Here is a 25,175-nt window from a genome sequence, read left to right as displayed (position 1 = left end):
AGGGGGCCACTGGACCCCTAGGCTTGTTTGGGAACCTAGTATGAAATTGTTTTACCAGCCGATTAGCCCTAACATCAGAGGCAGGAACCCAAGACCTTTCCTCAGGACCATGACCTTTCCAATGAACAGGATATTGGAGTTCACTTCTGGAAAGGCGAGAGTCCACCAACCTCTGAATCAAATTCTCAGGCTGACCTTCCACAAAGATGGGAGGAGGCGAATTCTGACGACCCACTCTAGCAGGCTTCAAAAGAGAAACGTGAAATGAATTAGATATTTTGAGTTCAGGAGGAAGATTTAACCTGACAGTACTAGAATTGATTACCTCAGACACAGAAAAAGGGCCAATAAATTTGGGACCTAACTTGGCTGAAGGGATTTTCAGAGAAATGTTCATGGAGGACAACCATACCCTGTGACCAACTTTATAATCAGGTGAAACTCTCCGATGTCTGTCAGAGGCTTTCCTTTGAGCAGCAACTGTTGAAGACAAAGAGTCACGTACCCCTTGCCAAATTTTAGAAAAATCATTAATTAACTTGTTAACAGCAGGAACATCAGAAATATAAGAAAACAAGAAGGCCCTAGGATGATGGCCAAATACTGTGAAAAATTGAGATCTTCCTGTGGACGAGTGAGTGCCATTATTATAGGCAAACTCAGCCCATGGAAGAAAATCTGCCCAGAGTGACTGATTATTAGATACATAGCATCTAAGATACTGCTCCAAAGATTGATTTGTCCTTTCCGTCTGACCATTAGTCTGAGGATGGTATGCTGAAAAGAAGGACAAATCAGTACCCATAAGGGAACAAAAAGCAGGCCAAAATTTTGACACAAATTGAACCCCTCTATCCGAAACAATATTCAGTGGAACCCCATGAAACTTAAAAATGTTATCAACAAAGAGTTCAGCCAAAGGTTTGGCAGAGGGGAGGGTGGGAAGGGGAATAAAATGAGACATTTTGCTAAAGTGATCCACTACCCCCCAGATGACAGTATACCCTCTAGAGGAAGGTAACTTCACAATAAAATCCATGGAAACATGTGTCCAAGGCCTCCCATGAATGGGAAGCAACTGCAGCAGCCTTTGAGGTAAAGATCTGGAAGGTTTTGAACCTTGACAAACTGAACAAGACTCAATATACTTGCTCCCATCTTGTCTTAATGTTGGCCACCAGAGTGTACAAGACAGCAGAGCACAAGTCTTCGTACGACCTGGATGCCCAGCAACCCTTGAATCATGGGTCTCATGAAAAACTGCATCACGTAGATTAATAGGAACAAATAATTTGCCGACCGGAGCATTAGCAGATAAATCCACTTGGGCGTTAGCTAAAGAGGTTGAGAGATCTGGGCTCAAGGCTGCTACAATAACCTCCTTGGGAACAATAGAAGCAGGTTTAAGGTCTTCCCTAGGCCTGGAAACAAAACTTCTAGAAAGAGCATCTGCCTTCACATTTCTTTCACCAGGCCTGTAAGTAATGACAAAATTAAAGCGGGTAAAAAACAAAGACCACCTGGCCTGTCGGGGATTTAAGCGCCTGGCAGATACAATGTACAAAAGATTCTTATGATCTGTGAAAACAGAGACCGTATGCTTAGCACCCTCTAGAAGATGTCTCCACTCCTTGAATGCCAATTTAATGGCTAATAATTCCCTGTTACCAATATCATAATTGATTTCTGCGGAGGAGAATTTCTTGGGGAAAAAAGCACACTTACCAGTAACAGAGTGTCGATGAGACAACACTGCTCCGGCTCCAATCTCAGAGGCATCCACTTCGACTATAAAAGACAAAGATGAAATAAAAGCTTTTTTTAAAAGACTAAAAGCCTCTACAGCCTCAACAGACCACATACTAGGATCTACCCCTTTCTTAGTTAGAGCAGTAATTGGGGCCACCAGTTTAGAGAAATTCGAAATAAATTGTCGATAATAATTGGCAAACCCCAAAAACCTTTGAATAGCACGTAAAGAAAGAGGTTGGGCCCAATATTGAATAGCTTGAACCTTAGTTGGTTCCATCTCCAGGCCCACTTGGTAAATAATATATCTAAGAAAGGGCACAGAGGAAACCTTAAACAGACATTTTTCAAGTTTGGCAAAAAATCAGAATCCAGGAGAATAGTCAGAATACTAGCAGATGGTCAGGACAGGCTGCAATCAGGAGCATAGTCAAGGAAAAGCAAAGTCAAACGCAGGGAAACACTAGAAAAACGCACCCAGGAACTATGAAAGTAAACCTACGTTGGGCAATGAGCACTAGTATGTGAGCCCTTTAAATATTGCATCCCCACTAGACCACCAGATAATCTCTTTACACAGGCTTTGAATATCTAGGCACACAAGAGGGTAGGGCTTCAAAGTACTTGTAGGTACTAAAAGGTAGTGCAAATTTCAAGACATTTGTTAAAAGTTGCAGTAGGAGGTATTTAAGGTCATTAAAAATTGTTTTGGTGCTAGAAGCCAAATTAGCTTCTAAAGAAGTATGCAGCAACTTCCAGTGGAACTGATCTTTTCTGTAAATTCAGTATTTCCTTTCCTAAAAACAACTTAATAAATTAAATTCCACTTCTTGTATGGGCTTTTTAGTGACATATTATAATGTTTAGCCTTTAATATATATATTTTACTGTAGGCCTAGTTTGTAGGTAAAGATATACTGCTAAAACCTCTGCCATGCTTTAGAATATGGCATGCGCATTTCACCTAGGAAGTCTAGATGGCATGTCTACGAGAGAATATCTACAATTATTGGCTGGTTGTGCTTCAGTCATCTCAAGTATATAAAGGGTGTTGCTGTCTTGAGGAGCTCCAGATAACTGATACAGTTCTGGTGTACTGTGTTCAGGTGAGTAAGAGGACACAGTAAGCTTAGGCATGGCCTACAAATCAGTTGTTCCACCTGTGGAAGGGATCTGGTTTCAGCTATTGTAAGCTTCCCAAAGTAGTTTTTTTAGGTTTAATTGGATCTAGGGTACTATTGTAAATTTTTAATTCCTTTGTTGATGGGGCCTCATAGTTGAGACAGCCATCTTTCAGCAAAGCGAGACCACACACTTTAACGTCCTTTAATTTTAGAAGCAACTATTTGGAATGTGAAATCAAGGGGGTATGGTGTTAATGGTGGCAGAAGTGAGATATTATAATCTGGGTAACCAAACAAAATAGAAAAATAACACATATGGACTGCATGGAATTTAGACTTCCTGCCCTTACATTGTCACGCCTTTTTATTCTAAATGACGCCAGCCAATTTTTGCAGCCGTTTTGCGAATTTATTCGCCGGCGGCAAATCACGCAAATTAAATAAATTCGCCCATAACTACATCTAACTACATTTTTTAGCAAGTAAAAAAAGCTTGGTGGGCAAAAGTCCAAAGATTGCTCCATGGGTTAAGCAGAAATCAAAGTAGTGCAGATGAATGGGGACCTGTCACACAGACAAAAAAAGCTGTATAATAAAAGTCCTTTTTAAATTAAACATGAAACCCAAATTCTTTTTTTATCAACACATTCATACCTGTTCTAAAAGGATTTAATAATCTCACCTGCTAATCATATATTATCTGCCCTGACTCTATGGGGCCGATTCACTAAACTCGAGTGAAGGATTCGAATGAAAAAAATTCGAATTTCTAAGTATTTTTTTGGTACTTCGACCATCGAATTGGTTAAATTCGTTCGAATACGAACGAAATCGAACGAATCGAACGAAAAATCGTTCGACTATTCGACCATTCGATAGTCGAAGTACTTTCCCTTTAAAAAAACTTCGACCCCCTACTTCGGCAGGTAAAACCTACCGAAGTCAATGTTAGCCTATGGGGAAGGTCCCCATAGGTTTGCTAACCTTTTTTTGATCGAAGGATTTTCCTTCGATCGTTGGATTAAAATCCTTCGAATCGTTCGATTCGAAGGATTTAATCGTTCGATCGAACGAAAAATCGTTTGATCGAACGAACGTTTAGCGCTAAATCCTTCGACTTCGATATTCGAAGTCGAAGGATTTCAATTCGAGGGTCGAATTTCGAAGTATTTTTTACTTCGAAATTCGACCCTTAGTGAATCTGCCCCTATGCTTCAGGCATAGCAATTACTTTCACTTCCTATTTCTAACTTCCTAGATGTTACTGCACTCCTCACATTCCCCCTCCCTCTTCACAATCTTTAATTGTGTATAAAGTGCATGGACATGGGCATCAGGCCTCCTATTCTGGCACATAAACAAGATTTTTGAATGATGCAAACTTGCCTTTATAGCATTCCCAAATGGTGCTTGCAAACGTGTTCTACTTGTGGATTCCAAAAGAATAAATTAAACAATATTTACATAATTTTATAGTGTAAGTAAAGTTTATTTTGTTTGACAAACACAATAGAAAATAATTTGAAATTATTTCTTAGAGTGACAGATCCCCTTAAAGTTTCTTAGAGGGGCATAGACTTCTAGTTCCAGCTCTAAAGTCCATATTCCCCTCTAAGCAGGCCCGGATAGAGAGGCCACAAAGGCCCGGGCTTAGGGCTGCAGAATTTATGGAGTGGCCTTGCCTCTAAGTATATTATTGAAAAATCATTACTTTGCTTCTTGAAGACTTGAGTAGGAATGCCTTGGTTTAGCAGAAAACGTATATTCTTTTAAATATTATGGTAATGAAGATTTTCCTTATTTATTATTTCATTCAAGGTAATAAAGGTCACTTGGTAAATAAGGGTTTCCTATTAAGAAGAGGCACATCCATTATCAAAGCAATATTAGGATTGGATTCTGAATACTGTGTATCCTCTATCTGAATACATTTTCAGTGAGTGTTATCTCTCTCTGGCTTTATTCTTTGTGTTTACTATTTAAACATGGTAGAGCACAGATTATCAACTGTAACGTATACAATATTCATAAAATGATTCCCTCTAATGGGACTAAAATGTGTATCAGCAACCAAAGTGACTTACTGGCTTACATAATAAATGGTGCAAGCTGTTCATAGTGGCCTAACCTACAGCAACCATTTGCTTTCTTGATCTGAGACTGGTAATGGTGATTGTTTGCTGGGGGAAATTCTAATCACGTTACTGCATAAGCCTTTGAGTACCGTATGTAAGACCTCCAGGAATTTAAATATTGTCCAAGGGCACAATAAGCTGACCAGGGCATTTAAACCCGTGTCTCTACTTCTTTAAAGCAGTCGATAAATGTATTTCTCTGTTGTTTGTGATGCATGCAATGTTTTTGGTGTTTGTTTTCACAGCTTATAACAAGTATTCTCTCTATACATAATAATAAAGATAATCCAATACATTTTTAGTCAGAGGAGACTCCAGAGGTGACTAGAGCTTTTTAGAGGTCACGGTTTGCTGTATCACTAAATATATTCCAAACTGCAGCTATGAATGCATTTTAAGAAAATTAATCAAACACATCCAAGAACATTTTTATTTCCTCTTAGTTTATTTGTGAACAAATAATAATTGAACTGTACTTTACCACCATCATTTCATTTTAAGATGAGTGTACAGGGAAAATAATCAAAAATGCAGAATAGATTAAAGTGAAGTGAAGCAATAAAATGCATGTCATGGCCATCCCTGAATATAAAATGAGGAAAAAATGGCATGAAAATGGTAACTGGTTTTCAAGAACAGTAACAGTATAATATAGTAAAGGTTACTTAATTTCAAACTTTTAAGTAAAGGGTTGGATTAAGGCATTCTCCCCCAGCACACCACAAAATGAAGGAACACAAAACATGTCCACATACACAAGCAATACCACCTCATTAGAAAAGGTAAACATTAATAATATTATAATTTTTTTTATTAGAATATTAATACTCTAAATGCCTCATTGTAGAATTTGCCTCTGGATCCAGTGCCACTTCTGACCCCCTCGTCTAATATACAAATATACTTTTTTTTTTTTACTGTAAAATATATTACTGATATATGTCTATAATTTTGGTATTTACAGTCCTATATATGGTTACAGAGATGGAATTACTTAAAGATCTAGGCACATTTAGATTTAGTTTAAGTTGTCCTTAAAAAATAGCCTGCTCTGAGGTTAAAATATATAAGGTAAGGAAAGGTTTTTTTTCTGCACATAGTTTGAAGTTAATCCTGGTTAGTATGACTGTTTGCATACAATTATTTTATATTATTCATTTAACTACTGTTCTTTCTGTAAAGAGTTTTTTTTTGTTGGACCATTAGTCCGTTCCCTTCCACTCAGCAATTTTTAAGTTGCCTTTATCTGAACCATGAGATGTGATAGTATGCAGGAGGCTCCCCATATGGTTATAACAACTGCAATAATTTGATTAAATGCATGCAAATGCCCAGCATCTTAATCCCACTGGATGAGCAAAAGCATTTAGAAATTTCTGCTGGCTCCCTACCATTGCCATTTCCTCTCAGGGGATATCTTGTCATATTCGGCAAACCTTTCATGGTGTCATACATGTTTTAGTCTCAGAACAGACCTTTTTTGTATTACACATTCAAGCAGAGACTTTCATGCTGTATATTGTAAAATCTTTTTTACATCTTTGGGTTACAGGTTAATCGATGTGGGATTGCATGGGACAGGATGTTTCCTTGTGTAGAGGAAAGACTAGAAAACTCTTCCCTGTTTAATATCACATCGAATGAGATGTGTGTGCCCACAGTGAAATAAAGGTGAAACAATGAATACAGTTATTCTTTGAAAACATCAAGACACAAGTGTTGCACTGTGCAGTTAAAAAAGAATAGATCTTCAAATGACAGAAAACACAGAGGAGCAACCAATGTGTGTTCATACACAGCAAGGGCAATTAATGAGGGGATGAAAATGTACTGTAGTAGCAAAATAGTATAAAACACAAACTGAATACACACATAAATATGTTAATTGCTCAATCATCCTCAAAGTTCCAACTCCACCAGCAGTATTTAATCATAAATTGGGTATAGCTAAAGAACAATATTAATACTGTACTGAATAAAGGACAGGGAAAACCAAAATATTCTTATTTTCAATTGCTTATCTTTCTTTCCATGCCTTCTCTTCCATTTTGACTTTTGAACTGTTGTTTGGTTGTAAGAGTAATTAAGCCATAGTAACCAGATACAGTTGAAATTCCAAGCCTGAGAGTTGCATAGCAAGAAATTTAAAGCCATAGAAACCCTGCAAATTAGTCTAAACTAATTAACTAAAGTTTATTGTAAGTTTAACAACCTGTTTATTCTGGGGCACAAAAGGTGTACTCTGTTAAAAGGACTTCCTGATGAGGAAAAAATAAAGCCTATGGTGTACAGTAGTTGAGCTGTATGACCTAAGTCAACCTGTGAAAATGTGAGAGAACAAACCAGTGGATGGGTGTCCACACTGATTATCCAGTGATGAATATATTAAAGATTAATGTATCACATACATATGATATAAATAGTAGGCCACATTTACCAGATGTGAAAAGACCTCCCCCGACTGAATAGCCCTGGTCTTTAGCTGTGCGGAACATTAAAATATTATTAAACATACAAGTTGATTTTCTATCCTTTACTAGATTTATCTTGTAATCAGCATTGGACCATTTCCCGTGTATGTATATGTGGATCTCTGCCAGTGTCTGTGACCTGTCATATTTTGGCACAATAATTCAGTCTTAACAAACTTAATTAATATGTCAAGTACCTAATTTGGGCTTGATTTTGTACTAAGAGTTTAATTGCTTCATTTCTATGAGATTCAATTTTAAGAGTAGAGCTTTACACATCAGAAAGTGTAAGAAGACTTGATTTGAACTATATTTGTTATTTTATTACCATAATTCTTAAATGCCCTCTGAGTTATTTGTTTAGAGACCCATTTATTAAAGGTAACATTTTAGTGGTATTAGTGCTTTTTAAAAACCAGAAATTCCATGAAATTATTAAAAGATCCGTATATAAAAAGCATGAATGAAAAAAAAAAACAGTAAACAATCTGAAAAAATATATAAATATCTCTAAAACCTCTAAAAATTACAAATTTTTGAACAATTACAATCAAAAAAATATCCAAAACAACATTAAAAGTGTGAATGGGTTAAAAAAAAAAGTCCAATATGGTCAGCACAGCACCCATTGACTTCTATGGTACCTCATAAGCTTTTACTTGGCTCCATTTTGTATTAGAGTTTTTCGTGAAATTAACACTAAATAAATGAATTTTTTTTTGGAAAAATACAAAAAATGGAAATTATAACTTTGTACATGCACTAGGTTCTGTGTATAAAATTATACTTTATATGTGCTCTAACTATTAATGATCTGCTTTTAAACGTCTCTCCTCCCCTTGATTACTAAAGTCTTTCTGCTGGCTCCCTGTCAAGTGATGTATAAAGTACAACATTCTTATCCTGTTCTTCAAAGCCCTGCATTCCTTTGCTCTTTTTTCTCCATAGTCTATACCAGTGATCCCCAACCAGTAGCTCGTGAGCAACATGTTGCTCTCCAACCCCTTTGGATGTTGCTCCCAGTGGCCTCAAAGCAGGTGATTATTAATGAATTCCAGGCTTGGAGACACGTTTAGGTTGCATAAAAACCAGTTGTACTGCCAAACAGAGCCTCAATGTAGGTTGACAATCCACATAGGGGCTACTAAATGGCCAATCACAGCACTTATTTGGCACCCCAGTAACATTTTTCATGCTAGTGTTGCTCCCCAACTCCTTTTACTTCTGAATGTTGCTCATGGGTTGTAAAGGTTGGGGATCCCTGGTCTATACTGTACATATCTGTCCTCTTCTCCCCATACACTTTGGAAAATCTATTGTCCATACAGCTTACCTCAAGAAACTCTTTAAACCAAATTTCTAGAGGAAGCATTTCAATTGTCTTCCTCAACAATTACACTTCACTATGCACTTTTTCCCTTCCCTAATTTATTTCTGTTGACTCCATTCCAGGATATGCCATCATTGCGCTTGATTACAGATTTAGGGAGGAACTCCACAGTGCGCTCGAGCCGACATTTTGCAATGCGAAGAATCGCATGCGACGTGTCAGGTGTTCTGAAGATACAGGAAGTGAAGGAGAAATTGCAGGTAAGAACTACATTTATCCGACTGTTGGATGAAAATGCTGCAATTTCTCCTTCACTTCCTGTATCTTCAGAACATCCGACACATCGCTTACGTTTTGTCACACGGCGACGTGTCGGCTCGAGCAGCAGCGTGGAGTTCCTCCCTAATTGGTGATCTGGGTGGCTAAGTGGCAGATGACACTGTTGATAAATGTAATGGATTTAGGATTTAAAATATGTAGACTAAAACAAGACCAAGAAATGCCAATCCTAGATGGAGAAGAACCTAGAAGCACTTGTGGATAATAATAAATATAAGTTTTATCAATCAATGCCAATGAAAGATAGCAGCTGGCCACTTTGAGATTGCTTACATTGGATAAGAGACTCTAAAGGGCACAGGGGCATATCATCATATAATCACTACTTGTAATTTTATAGGGGGATCATAACAATTGCATATTTAGGGACAGATTTATCAAAATGTGAGATTAGAGTTTACCATAGAAAATCTCACCCACTTTCTATTCAATCCCATGGAATTTCTAGAATTGTATTTATCAATGGGTGAAATTTAGAATTCACCATTTGATAAATACAATTCTAAGCATCCTTTGGGAATGAATAGAAATTATATTTTTCTGTGGTGAGCTCTTATCTCACATTTTGATAAATCTGCCCCTTACTGTTACTCATATATGGTCTTGTAATCTCATATTAGAATGAACCTAAACCAGGATGCTGTTCAATATGGGAATGATAATGAAATATGCTTCAGCTTCAGGAAAAAAGGTAATTTTTACGTGTCCATAACTGACAGTTGTCAGTTTAAAGTGTAGCATGTAGAGTAGTTTCATTGTTGGCAAAGAAATATATCTTCCCACTTAAAGTATTCTACATCAGTTCCTACCTAAAATGTCTTTACATGTGGCTCTTCACAGTCCTCATACTTGTCAACACTTCTTACATACTAGTTAACATTCCGTATGTTTCACAATTTAGCATCAACCCCCTCTCACACCTTTCAAAATGCTGCTGCTTGTGCTGAGCAAAAAAGCAAAGTTCATCTTAGTTATAGACACATTTACAATTTTCTGTTATTTTTCATTAAGTACACATATAACCGCATAGACCCAGCTGCACAACATATAAGCAAAACCATGGCTTTTAGGTTAGATTTAAATGTTTGATTAACATACGGTTAGACAGATGAATATATGCTGCCAAAAATACAGTATCAGAGTGAGTTTTTATGTCTGTTACAGAAAGGAATTGGTAAAATAATATCTTAAAATGCCTTTGTATACAACCTTTTGATCTGGATAAGCAAAAGGGGATGCTCAATCACTGCATGTGTTTTATGGCAAAAGGAACTACATTTTTATTGCTTTAAATAAATGAATACACTTTATATAAATTAAAAATATATTTTGTTTTAAAGCTCAACTTTAAGGGGCCTTTTTAATAATGATTTATTAATGATTTTTTTCTGGTTGAGTTTTTAAAGGGGAAAACCTTGAATTTTTAACGATCTAGTTTACCCTGAAGCTGCTAAAAATCAGAATCCGAAAATACTCCAGCTAAACCCTGTCAAGGTCATTAAGAAGTCAAGGGCAGATGTCCTTTTAAACATTTTAAGATGTTTCTTGACATTGTGATCTACGCTGGTTTTCGTACAATAATCCAAAAAAGTCTAGGTTTTCGGGCAAGAACTCGATAAAGTTGTACGATTCAAGTGTCAATTTCCAAAAAGTAGTACGATTCAAATTATCGTACGATTTTGTCAAGACTTTCTTAACCTGATTGTTTTGATAAATGAGGTAAAATTGGGGATGGGAGTTTGGTCGACTTTGTTTAAATAATAACCCCCTAAATGTATGATGATAAAGACAGATGTGAAGACAAAAAAGCTATTGTAGGAGTGTTAAGTGTACTTAATATTTCTCTAACTATCCCCCTTTCAGCATCTGTCTCTATTCACTCTTGTCATGCAGAAGTTGGGTTAGATTTTGATTGACAGGTAATACATCTTTTGGGGGGCTCCATTTCTTAGCAGATATATTAGAGCTAACTCATATACTTGACTCCAGCACAAACAAAATCTAACAAAATAACTGACTCTGGCGCACATCCTGCTTGTAGAGAAATAGGATTTCCATCAGAGCTGGTTATTTTGAGCTCTAATACATCTTCTAGGCAAAAGATTCAACCTCTCCCCCAAAATATGTATTAGACCTAACTGTCTAAGACCTAATCAAAGTCTGAGAGAGAATGAAGAGAGACAGGTTACTGAGAAGAGGGTACAGATTTTTTAACTGACTATGTTTTAAAAAGGTCATATTTCAGTGAGATGAAGCTTTATTAAACATCAATTTTCCTGATATTTCCCCTTGAATTGATATCTATGATGTTATTCTCTTATTATTTTCTTTTATTACCTATGATTTACATAGGTCAGCACAAGAAGTTTACATTGTAACCTCAAGCTGCTAGCTGGAATATCAGGCACTTGTGATGGGACCCAGATCATGTTCCCTGGTTGCCCATAGCTAGTTATGCCACTAAAAAATACCATAGCTATTTATAGATCTGGTGGAATTTGCCAGACGACCTCAGCACACCATTTGCGGGTTGTGGGCAGTTTCAGGTTGTGCTCTTCAGCCTGCTCTCCGTGCCCGCAAGTGTCCTGCATCTGGCTTCTGCCAAAAGGGGCATCTGCCTGCCCCTTTTGGGATGTCATTGGGGGGCAGGGAGGGTCTATATATAGAAGGGAGAAAGCTGGTTCAGATTGGCTGCAGGCAGGTTCGGGTGCTGATAGAGCTTTTCTTGACCCGCACATCACTAAGGAAAACCACAGGTCCCGAGCATTCTGTAAGAAGTCCTAATACCTTTATACAGTATATGCAACGAATACTTTTTAAATATAGAAATATGTGTTTATTCATCTTTTATATCAAAAGATATGTATTCATCAACTACATACAGAACATTATTTAATAGGGGAGTTAGTCTGTCTACCTGACAATCTAAGTAGCCACCTCGTTCTTCCCCTTTGCACACATTACATATAATATGATATTAAAAATTATGAGGCAGCAGCCTGTCTCCTAAATGTACAGCATATAACATACTTAAGTAAGGCAGCTTCACTGGAGCTTACAGCACTAAATATCTAGCAAGGATATACATTATGGAAGATCAGCTGTCAACCTCTGTGCTGCAGAGGGGACAGGGCCACCTACTTTGCATTTGTAAACTGATAGTAGGCATGACTTTTGCACACACACCCTCTCCTTTTGTGAAAAAATGAATAATTGGATCCTCCAAATCTCATCATCTTAGTTATTATATTACAGTAAGAAAGTCCTAACAATCATTTCTGATTAGGTATTGAATGAATTAACATTTATAGTCTTGTTGTATATGCATGTGGGTGGAATGTATTGGTTTTTAATATCAAGACAGCTCAGAAATCAGATTTGTTGTTTTTATCTTGAGCTTATATATATATATATATATATATATATATATATATATATATATATATATATATATATATATATATATATAATTAGGGAATCAAGTATACACGCATTATTATTTTCAAGGAGCATGGTAAGCACTTTCTCTACAATCCTGAGTGTCTGAATTAACATTAAGACAAATCTAATAATAGGAACTAGTAATTTTACACAAGTGATATTAAAACATTAATGGGGGAATGTAATAAAAATCTCTAACGGAAAAACTATTCGCAATGCGAAAAGTTATGCCTTTGCGCGAACAAATTTTGCTTTGTGCGAATTTAATATAACTTTTGCGAGCCCGGAAACTGTTTAGCGACCACTTCCGACAGTGAAAGAACGTTTGCGAATGTTATAGTTTGCGCCAATGCGCAGTCAATGTAATAAAACTTCTTACTGAAAAAGTCGTTATGTTTGCTCCAAAAGATTACGACACCTTCAAGCAATTCTTATGAGTGCGCAATTAAAATTCGCAATGCGCAATTAAAATTCGCAATGCAATAACAGTTTAAGGAACAATATTACATTGCGAGATGTGGATTTTTAGTCTTATTGGTGCGAATTGTTTTGCTCTTTGCGACTTTTATTACATTCCCCTGTTAGAGCTGAAAAAATTAATTTTAACGTAAAAAAATGGTTAGTGGTCTGGTGGTCATTTAGGTGCTCAAACCATCTCCTGAGTTGGGAAAAAGGGATAGGTTAGGGATTGGAGAGGAGATAGGGAAATAGGTATATGTAAGGGCAGAGATAGTGGTAGGAATAGCAAGGAAGGCAGAGTTAATGTATAGAACTGGAGGGAAGAAGAGCAAGGAGGGTGAGCAGGGGCTAGGCATAAGAAAGGCAGATGCGGGGACCAGAGGTTTCGTCCATCTTCTTACACATCTATGACCATCAATGCTGAGGATAGCCCAGGAGAAGGAGGAGCTCAACGGAGAACAGGATCCCTTGATTCATGTATGAAAAGAAAGTGACATTGGTCCAGGCTAAACTACAGAAATGGGATAGTTTATTTGGGCTTCAGTGCCATTGCGCCACACTTGCTTGCAGAGCCAGGTTGTTGAAAAAGTAACAGAGAGGGTGATTTATTGATGACATTTCAAAAAAAATTCAAGCAAAGCCTTTCTTTTATTCCTGTTTGGAATGCATATGTATGCAATGTATTACTAAGTTATTTAGTGTCATATCAGTTAGATGCAGTATTCAGCTAAAGATTTTGTGAGTTTGGGGGTATCACCATGGTATTTTGCTGAATGTTGCTGACTCTTGCTAAAGAAACACAATGTGAAATGTAGGAAAGTTATATTGCCCATGAGTGCAAAAGTGCAAGTGACTTAAACATGCGCGATAATTTCTATGTCAGTCTCCAATACAGGTCCTGGCAAATAAACAAGTGCAGTTCCTTGGTGGTGGCATGGTTCAAATGGAACACCCTACTGACTCCATTATCAAACAGCTGCTCCAAACAGCAAATACACTCCCTAAACAAACACTGGCGCTTTATCTTAACAAGAGGGACAGACTATATTAATTATTGTGCTGGCTTTACATTCTTGCATCAACAAAATCATTAAGGAAATAATAAGAAATGCAGCTACTTCATGGCATACCATCATAAATGGTTGTTGTTGTTTCTCATGTTAAAAGTGAAAGGAAATGGTGTTTGTTCCAATTCTAATGAGATAGTTAACACAATCTTTTGTTATGTCTCCACTCATTTAACAATCTATTTCAGTAATTATGCATCTATGTTTTTCTGTAACTCAATAGGAAAATATTTCAATTTATGAGATAAAACTTTTCCATTGACTTCTATGAATATTCAGGGTATAGGAGCTGATACAAATTCACTTGGACTAGACAACACTTGGTTTCTAGTCCTAAAAACTAGATAATGAGAAAGTAAACAAATGAATTAAAAACATAATACTTTTTAACGTAATCAATTAGGGAAATTATCTAATGTTTTATATTTGTTTGGCAAAAGTATGGGTATTTTAAGTACTATATGGTTTTGGACCCCAATGCTTGGGGCTCACCTGTTGACAGTACAGATCCATTCTCGTAGTTGTTCAAAAGTATGGGTACCTTTGCTTTAATAACTGGTATGACCCCAGTGGTCAGTAATAACTACAACCAAACATTTCTGGTAACTGATGATCTGTAATGGACATCAGCTAAGAGGAATATTAGTGCATTCCACCTTGCAGAACAGCTTCAGCTCAGGGATGTTGATGGGCATGAACTGCCCATTTCAGGTCCGTTCAGTACATTTCTATAGGATTACAGTTGGGAATTTGACTGGACTATTCAAAACCTTTTCTTTCTTGCGATTTAACATAGTAACATAGTAAGTAACATAGTAAGTAAGGTTGAAAAAAGACACATGTCCATCGAGTTCAACCTTTTTTTTTATATATATTAACTACCTATCTGCCAGTTGATCCAGAGGAAGGCAAAAAACCCATCTGAAGCCTCTCCAATTTGCCTTAGAGGGGGGAAAATTCCTTCCTGACTCCAAAATGGCAATCAGACTAGTCCCTGGATCAACTTGGACTATGAGCTATTACCCATAACCCTGTATTCCCTTACTTGCTAAAAAGCTATCCAACCCCTTCTTAAAGCTATCTAATGTATCAGCCTGTACAACTGATTCAGGGAGAGAATTCCACATCTTCACGGCTCTCCCTGTAAAAAACCCCTTCCGAATATTTAGGTGGAACCCCTTTTCTTCTAATCGGAATGGTGACCTCGTGTCAGCTGGAAGACCTACTGGTAAATAAAGCATTATAACCATTATTTGGTTTATTGACTTGTCTGTTTTGGATTGTTGTCTTGCTGCATGACCCACTTGATCTTCAGTTCACAGATAGATACCCTGCATGCCAACTTGAGCTTCAGTTCACAGGTGGGTACCCTGACATTTTCCTACAATATTTTCAGCTACATTGAGAATTCATAGTTCCATCAATGATAGCAAGCTGTCCTGACCAGAGGTGGGCAAAAGACCTAAACCATGATACTGCAACCACCACGTATCACAGACAGGATAATGTCCTTCTTCTGGAATGCAGTGTTTGCCTTTTGCCAAACATAAAGTTTGTCATTCAACCCAAAAATTTCTATTTTGGTCACATCGGTCTACAGAGCATACAGCCTTTTGACTTAGTCATGGTGTCTTTAGCATATTTTAGATGGGCAGCAATGTTCATTTGTTAGTAGTTTTTTTCTCCTTGCAACCCTGCCCTGCACACCATTGCTGTTCAGAATTCTCCTGATGGTGGATTCATGAACACTGACATTTGCCAATGCAAGAGAGGCTTTTAGTTACTTATTCTGGGGTTAAGTATCCCACAATACCTCTCATCTTGCTCTTGGTGTGATTTTTGTTGGCTGACCACTCCATAAACCTATGTTAAGATCATATTTTGATTAAAAAAATCCAGATTACTTTTCAGGGCCTTACGTGATTATCATCCCACTGATTAAAACACCTGACTCTAATTTCCCATTAAAATTAACTGATAATCCCAGATGTTCACATACTTTTGCCCTAAATTAATTTTATTTTGTTCAATAAATAATTGAATAAGCGATATGTTTTTGACTCATACTCTATGTATAATTGGATTCTTATTATCTACTATTTGAACTTGCAAGAAAAACAGATCATGTTTAGGTCATATTTATGCAAACATATTAAAAATCCCAATGGGTTTCAGGCACCACTGTCAATATTAACGGGAAAAGTTAAGTTAACTCTGCCCCATATACAGTACCTTATTGTTTGATTTTAATACAATGAAACGCCACATTATAAAAATTCTTGTCCCCACCCCCACCTATTGGGATTACAAGTTAGCTGAAACAGGGCAAACCTCTTTCAACAGCTAATATATTCTGAAGAAGTAATAGCAAACCACTCCATGTTAAAAAGATGATTACTAATTAGTTTAGATGAATACTGAACGCTGCATTGCATACCTAGCCGCCACAAAGTGTACAAATGAACTAATTACTAATCAGCCCTGCAGCATGGGGATTTCATAGTTGTTTGGTTTTTGGACACCTCTACAATGCGCATGTTGTATAGCTGATTAGTATACAGGTACACACCGTCAAAGCCAACACAGTCTGCTGCATGCATATTACCTGTTCATTAATCAGCTAATCCATCATAAGTATTTTAAATTAAGATTACTAGAGCTCCTTTTTAATTGTGGCTACAAAATTAATCTTATTACAGACCAGCATGACAATAACAGATTCTATCAGCAACTGTTCTCTGCGCGGTGACTTTTTTTTTTAAGGAAATTATTCGGCAATCCAACAGAAGCCATACGCCACTAGTAGAATAAAAACCACCATCTTACTGCAGATAATTTACTGCAGATAACAGTAGTTAGAACTGGCAACATGGGGGGAAAAGGATAAGAAGAAAGAACAAATTCATGCATAAAGGCATAAAAATACAGAACAGAATATAATTAAGGTGAAGTAACAAGAAACAACAAATACCTGTGAATATCTAATACGTTATATATGTAAAAAGTCGCTACTATGTGGAGGCAATACCACCCCATCAGTTCCTTAAACCATTAATTATAAGCAGTATTACCTAATCCCAATGGCGTGCATCAATAAATAGGAAATTAAGAAATTGTTCCTGAAATCCCAGGTAATCTAAGAACCTTACTTCTCGACAACCCCTTACATTAAAATAACATTTGTGGAAGCACATTATAATTTACAATGAAAAGAACTGTTGTGCTTCAGAATGTACTATTCAGCAAAACAGAATTGTTCTAGTCTTTATTTACAAATGAGCTCCTAATTGACTCTGGCACGAGGTTGAAAACTGTTACTTTTATGCTTTGTGCTTGTGCAAAGTGATCAGTTTTTACAGGATGTATATAAAAATCTGGAATATCTACCAATACCCATAGCAGGTCTTTAAAAGAAATTAAAATACTGCACTGTTCATTCAATGCTTGTATGATCTACATATATTTGGTATCCCCTGTTCATATTATATGTACTAAAGAGAAGCTCCTGCTATAAACTATTTTTGTTATACATTTGTTTTAACAAGAATCATACAGTAGATAAAATATATGCCTTTTCCTGCATACCATGTAGTGTGATCAGTTTCAGTTTCTCAGGAAACCCTGCTGATCACAAACCACAGAATTATTGTCCATCATTACTTGCTATGATAAAATGGAGGCTGCCTTTTTTTGTTTATTCTCCACTCTGTGTGTAAAAAAATTGGAGTAATACAAGTTTAAAGTGACAGCTGTGAATATTTTTGGACAGATCATGTCTATATTTTAGTTAGCTTGGTCAATCCCCTAGAGCTTAAATGCCGTTCTTACGTTCATACATCTATGTATTAATTACTTAATTTATATAGCATTGTTGTTGTGCTTTGTCTGTTTGAGATGCATTAATATTTCAGACAGCAACAAAAATTATTATATTCTGTAATTTTTTTTTTTTGGTTATGGGCGGGGTTTTGCTTTTGGGTCATAGCATGAAAAATTTGGAAATGTGGCTCCTCCTGACCCTCCAGACTCATATTCTACAATCATAACCATACCACTATCACGCATTGACCACTATTACACATCTTTTGTTGCTTTTTGAATATGTGAGGATGATTTGATCATTTGATAAACTGACTGCTGTAAATTGGACTCATGGCAAATATCTCCCATGAGTGTTGTTTTTTTAACCTACTATAGACAGAAAACAACATTAATCCCTAAAGCATATATGCACAGCACAGATGACTACAGCCACTTTTGTATCATTCACCGCTTAGAGCAGCCCATTTAGTTTTTTTTTTATATTTTACAGAATAGTCACTACAAATGCAGTGGCTCTATGTGCAGAAAGGCTATATGCAAATTTCGACATGTTATCATTAATCTCAGCTGCTGTTCTCCTTCACATAACTCCTTCCCTATCTCTTTCTCTCCATTTCTCTGTCTCCTACAGCATACCACTCCCCCCATTCTTTCTTCCACTCTGAGCTTCACATCTCAGCAGCTTCCCTCCCCCTCTCACTTTCTCAATGCCCTTCTCTCGCTCTCTCCTTTTTTCAACTCCCTTTTTCCCTCTTGCACTCATTTAAAATCAATTTATGGTCAGCCATTTGTAGGGAAATCTTGGCTAGTCTTTGATTCTTTAAGGTCTGCAAAGCCCGCATCACTTCTTCACACTTCACATCAGGTAAAAGTATATGTTCCTTCTTATGCGGAAAAATTACTGAATCATAATTAAATCAGAGTCAAAACACGCCAGTTATTAAAACAGAATGTATTAATTCTCATATCTCCTTATGAGCCATGCATAATCGTATTATCTCAGTTTTTTGTGTGTTTAATAAAACTGTATTTTTTCACATGGAGGGTTAAAATAGAGATGAATTTAAATAATGCAGAGGCAAAAAGGATCATTGTTTACATGTTTATACTATTATTTGCTCTGTAAATGCCTCACAATGATTTGATTTAAGCATGAGCTATGTTTGCTCCCCAGACATAGGCTCCAAAGTGACTTCATCAAGGTCATAAGGAGCTAACATGGAAAATCAACCCAGGCTTCCTTCCTCTGCAGTAAAGATGATAGACATTTGTGCACCAAAAAGACAAGCAACAATTTACCTCCAATGATGTGCAGTTAGTTATCGAAAAAAAACATTATAATAAATAACCACATGAATAGACATAAGTGCATATAGCCATTAAACTAGACATTAAACTAGAGTTTTAGACAAACATTAAATTAAAAAAGAAACAACACTACTATATTAGTCTTTTAATTTGTGAACCCTCCAGCTGAAGCCTTACTCTTGGAATATAAATTGATGGACAAGTTATCTGCAAACATGATTGCTACTATACTGCAGACAGGTTGCTGGTATAGTCTAGATGTGTCTACACTAGAATGATCATCTTAATGTAACTTCAAGCCATTTATGAAGAACAGGATCACAAGCTTCTATATTGATTTATAAACGTTCTAAAAAATAGTGGTGGTATAATTGAAAGTTGGATGACACCAAGAGTTTAGTGAGCCACCCAATATAACTCAAAATACTGTGTAGAAAATAGTTAAACTGCAGAAAAAAGTAAGAACACTAGGCCATATGTGACCATAATGCATTCTAGCAGGGTATTGTCATTTACTAGAAGTTTACACTACCTCAAACATGGGAATGCCACAATTTCCTTTTTCATGCACTACTAACCTAAACTTTGCATATAAAGAAAGAACTAATTGACCCATAAATTGGACATGCAAATATGCATTGATACTGTATATTTTGCAAAACTAGATATGCATAAGAATAGAAACTTACACATCTGTAAGCAGCCTTGTGGTTAGATGTGACCTGTAACATGCAGCCTGAAACTAAACTTGAACCCAGAGCCTGAGCTTAGCTGGTCCTGTGCTGCAGAAAAATGCTGCACGTTCTGGCTTTCCCATAATATAAACATGCCAAAACACTACGTAAGAGACCTCCTGGTCTCATCTTTAAAAACCACAATTTTCTAATTCTCCTGTGATAGTTCTTAGTTCTTAGTTGCTGGTTAATTCTGCTACAATTTAATGGTTTTGCTTCTTCCTAACTCCTTGGCTCCTGCTTCTGGTCTGTACCTGCTTTCCATCTAGTCCTGTGTATGTTAAGTTGGAACTTTCCACTGCTTATCTTCTATTATATCTGCCTCATCCGTGTATGTACCAGGCCTCTGGTCAGCAAACTTCAGCTTCATCCTATTCCCAGTTTCTAAATTAACACTATTGCCCGTCTTTATGGGTATTATGGAAACCTGGTGGCAACTGAATAGATCATCGTTCAGTTATATAATAAATCATAATAAATATATTATGTTATATAATAAAAATAATAAATCATAGATCTGGTTTGTAGATCCACATGAAGGTATATTATATATAGCACATCCCTAACAAATTAATTTCTGTTTGTGCTTAAGATGGTGGATGCTTCTATGGAAATAACAAACATAAATATATTATAACCATTCCAATTAGAGAGATACTAACTATTTATTGATTCTGCTTCTTTAAATTTGCTGGGTTCTGAAGGGAAAATACCCACAAAACATAAGGCTTGTTGTTCTGTTACTGAAGCACTCAGTCATCTCTGATTGTGTACTCTTTTAATCACTTTAGAGAACTCTTGTGCTTAATCAAATACAGCACCCGATAAAAAGGAAATCATTTCTAATTATACAAATGCATACTTTAAAAGTAACCTTGATATAGCTACCCAGCCCATGATGTACATTGACTGAAAGTTTAGTCATGCTAGCATAGGTGCATTAAGTATAGGACAAAAACATTTATAAGTAATCAAGAGGAAAGTGCATATCTGAATTCATGGGGATCTAAAACCAAAAAATTAATTTATGAAAATTTACCTGAAGTTTACATAAATTCATTTTTTTGGATTTAGAGTGGCCCATTGAGCAATTTATCTATATTCTGCTTTTATTGATTTCTGGGATGTTAGACATTTTCAATTGCTAATGCTAACGTTTTGGCTCAATGGGTGTCTCTGAAAGTCTGAGAGTCAGCAACCTTAGGGTTAATTGATTGCAAAGGAAGTTCACAGACACTACTCTGCCTTAACTCATCCCTTTGTATACATTGGAACCCCATTTTTCAAGGAACCATAATTGTGTAAAATCCAGAAAGATAATTATGTGTTACTTAACATAAATTTAATGTACTCAAAGGAAATAATAACAATAAATTGTTTTCCATGGAAATACAATACTTTCCAAAGTAAATTAAAAGACTTCAGTAGTACAGCAGTAATATTTACAATATGACCAGAATCAGATTTCCATCCAACATTGCCCTAGGCACATTTCTAATCCCATTTCCTATTCGGTTGGTGTGTGCTCATAGACTTTTACATATACACCAATCAGATAAGAAAGGGCTACCTCATTTTGCATAGCCGTATTTTGAAACATAGAATCCTAAGACTGGCTGTAGTGATGAGTGGGTCAGGTCAAATGTAACCCTAAACTGACCCTCACCTGGTCTTGGACAACCGGTACCCACCTGAGTCTAACTGACTTCACCATGGGGTTGCAGGTGCTTAAAACTAAGAGACAGGTAAAGGGGTCAAGACGCAAGTGCATAAGAACAAGCATCAGACCCACCACCCACCTTAGCATGCAGACACATCTGGTAGCCTCACTAGCAGGTTAAGTGTTTAGAAATGTTTCTGTATAGGCACTTATTCCCTTTTGATGGAAACAGGGATTCACCTCTAACCCTAGGAATCTAAATGTATCTGGCAGCTCTATACCATAATTCAAAGAACAATTATGATAACATATGGCTTCACCAGAACCCTTTAAATGCACCAACTAGATACAATCCTTTTTATACCCACTCTCCCAAACAAAGGCTCTGACAGAGACAACCCAGAACATACTTTTCACCCTGAAACATTCTCATTTTGCATTTATTGAAATAAGAAAGCGTGTGAACCTACCCACACACCAGACAAATAATTCAACATGTTTTTGTTCATATTTCCTTTATTTGAATGCTTCGTGTAAGTTATGCTTATTAAAATAAAAATAAAGAGTTCAAAAATATTGTATATTTAAGACAGCTTTTATTTATGTGTTTTGTAAACTTCCATTCTTCTCTGTTTATTCACAAAGCTTGTTATCTCAGCCATCACCCACACTCATCAGGGATTGGTGTTGTGAAATACCATACTTTGAGAACTTTGCTATAGTAGTTGAGCTTCAAAATGCATGATGCTTTCATGAGTTCAGTCCTATATGAAGACACATATAATTTGCTATATGCAGAAAGTACTTTCTATTAGACTCTTTCCAACACATATCAGCATTATCCATCATAACAACATTTAGGTGCAATCTTCAGCTACTGCAAAAACGTCGTCTGCTGACTCTGCTCCAACCCCCCCTTAACTATGGAATTCCATAACATTACATTTGTGGGTGACCTGTATACTGTAGTGTGGAATCCTAGACTCTTTTCATCAGCTAAGGAAAAATATGGTCTCCAATACAGAATGCTCTTCAGATACTTATAAATTACACATGAAATGAGAATAATATTAGAGATAGTTAGATAGATGGACATTTTACATGGAAATGCCAAGATGTGTACCCAAACGCTAAATAAATCACAGGCCACAAGCTGGAATAACTTTATCAGGCACAAGCATTTGCTCCGCTTTTTGGGAAACAATAAAACAAATAAAATAATTGTGAATCCAAAGATCAGTACTCACACTTAAAGGAGAAGGAAAGGTTAAAACTAAGTAAGCCTTATCAGAAAGGTCCATCTAAATATACCAATAAACCCCCAAAGTAGTGCTGCTCTGAGTCCCCTGTCAAAAGAAACACAGCATTTCTTTCCTTCTATTGTGTACACATGGGCTTCGGTATCAGAATTCCTGCCTTCAGCTTAAACCTCATTGCCCTGGGCAAGAGCATGCTCAGTTTGCTCCTCTTCCCCCCCCCCCTCCCTTCTCTACTGTAATCTGAGCCCAGAGCAGGTAGAGACTCAGGGAGGATGTGATGTCACACCACGTTAATACTGCAGCTCCTATACTAAACAAACTGAGAGTTTCTAGAGCTTTTTACTCAGGTATGGTAAAACATTCTACAGAATAAATATAGCATTCTAGCTTGCACTGTTGCAGCTAATCTATTGGCAATAAAATGCCTCCGTAGCTTTCCTTCTCCTTTAATATTTACACTCTCCTCTCAATTAGTAAAAATGCCCATATATGTTAAATTCAAATTATTTTGAGGTAAGACTTCATTATTTTCAGTAGAAAATGACATTTCATTGATTGAGTGCAGCCTAATGGCTTAAGACAAATAATGCAGGACATGGTGTGCAAAATGTTGGTTGATGCCTTTTTTTGTACTTTACACACTGTCTTCTACATTGTGAATTACTCCTTAAGTCTACTAAACTACATGAAAACATTAAATAAACCCAATAAGATTCTACTGCCAACAATATAGATTTATGCAGTTTAGTTAGAATCAAGTAAAAGGTCATGTTTTATAATTACAGGAAAACCTGAATTATTTATTTAAAGAAGTTGGCCAGATAAGAGATGGGTGAATGTTAGAGTTCATGACTTCAATAATATACTTCAAAAAATCCCATAAGAATGAATAAAAAGTGGGTATGTATTTCTGTGGTCAGCTCTAATTTAACACTTTGATTAATATGCCCCTTACAGTTTCACTGAATACAACTGACTTGGTGATACTGCAGACAATAGCACAATATTTAAATACATTGCAATAAAAACCAGGACTGCTGATGCAAAGCAAATTTTTAAAGATTCATTATGTGTATTTATGTCAGTGTAGATGTTTCCCTTTAAATTTTAAAAAAATGTAGGAAATTATTCTTTTCTGTTCTGAATGCATTTGTTGTTCCCTATAATACATACAAATTGGCAATTTTATAGTTAGTATATTACTAGCCTTAAATCAATCTTCACTTTTCCCAACAGACTGTCCAGGAATGGAATCGACCTTACATGTTGGGGTTTACTTCAACATTCACTTGTCACAAGAATAATAAGAATCTGGTTTTATATATCAGGATGCAGAGGATATGCATAAAGGATGTTCAAAAGTAATATAGTGGTTGCGCAAAGTCATTATAAAGCTTGGATACCATTTCATTAAATTGGGAAAAACGTAACAGTGACATAAGTCGTATGATCTCTACTATGAACAATGGTTCATCTGAAAGACATTTTATGAACTGGAAATTTAATCTATTGTGCTATTTAACCATATGCCTAGATGTCCAAATAGCATTCATCCTCTTTGTTGGCTCTGCATTCACTGGTTTATGCCATTTATTAATAACCCTTTTAGAAGCTTTTTTTAAAAAAAAAAACTTTGGCATAAATGTACTGGCATTTCATTTAAATTATTTTAGTATAGTAACATAGTAAGTTAGGTTGAAAAAAGACACATCACCATCAAGTTGAAACTTATGTCTGTTTATATAAGCTGCCTAGATGCTAGCTATTACAGAGAAAAAAATCTAGCCCCTCTAATTTGCCGCAGAGGGGGAGAAAATCCTTCCTGACTCCAAGATGGCAAATCGCACCAGTCCCTGGATCAACGTGTACTATGTGCTATTCATAACACTGTATTTCATTACTTGCTAAAGCCATCCAACCCCTTCTTGAAGCTATCTACTATAGCAAGTATGACTGATTCAGGGAGATAATTCCATAACTTCACAGCTCTCACTGTAAAAAGACCCTTTCTAAATATTTAGACAGAACAACCTTTCTTCTAATCGGAATGGGTGCCCTCATGTCTGCTGGAAGGACTTACTGGTAAATAAAGCATTAGAGATTTTATTATATGAACCCCTTATATACAGTATTTATACATTTTGTTCTTAAATGTTTCTATACATTTCAGGTAAGTTTTGTTAAATGTAATGTTTTAGGTGTGATTGGGGGGGGGGGTGATGATCTCTGCAGTCTTGGCTAAACTACCTGACCATAATGATTTATATATGTATGGTC

At 36.4% G+C, this 25,175-nt stretch overlaps 1 protein-coding gene across 13 annotated transcripts in view; it reads right to left on the bottom strand.

Annotated features, from left to right (window-relative positions):
* Positions 1 to 25,175, bottom strand: part of LOC108713967 (neurexin-2-beta) — a 404,763-nt gene that overhangs the window by 363,104 nt on the left and 16,484 nt on the right. Inside the window, exon 2 of one of the 13 annotated variants that reach the window (XM_041590057.1) lies at positions 1,726 to 1,788. The exons of the other annotated variants lie outside the window; for them this stretch is intronic. The gene's annotated coding sequence lies outside the window, so the exon portion shown is untranslated. The remainder of the gene's footprint in view (positions 1 to 1,725; positions 1,789 to 25,175) is intronic. 13 annotated transcript variants of the gene reach the window in all.

The sequence above is a fragment of the Xenopus laevis genome, chromosome 4L (assembly GCF_017654675.1).
Source record: "Xenopus laevis strain J_2021 chromosome 4L, Xenopus_laevis_v10.1, whole genome shotgun sequence".
NCBI classification, from domain to species: Eukaryota; Metazoa; Chordata; class Amphibia; order Anura; family Pipidae; genus Xenopus; species Xenopus laevis.
The sequence above is the reverse complement of the archived record's forward strand: the minus strand, read 5'-3'. Positions and strand labels throughout refer to the sequence as shown.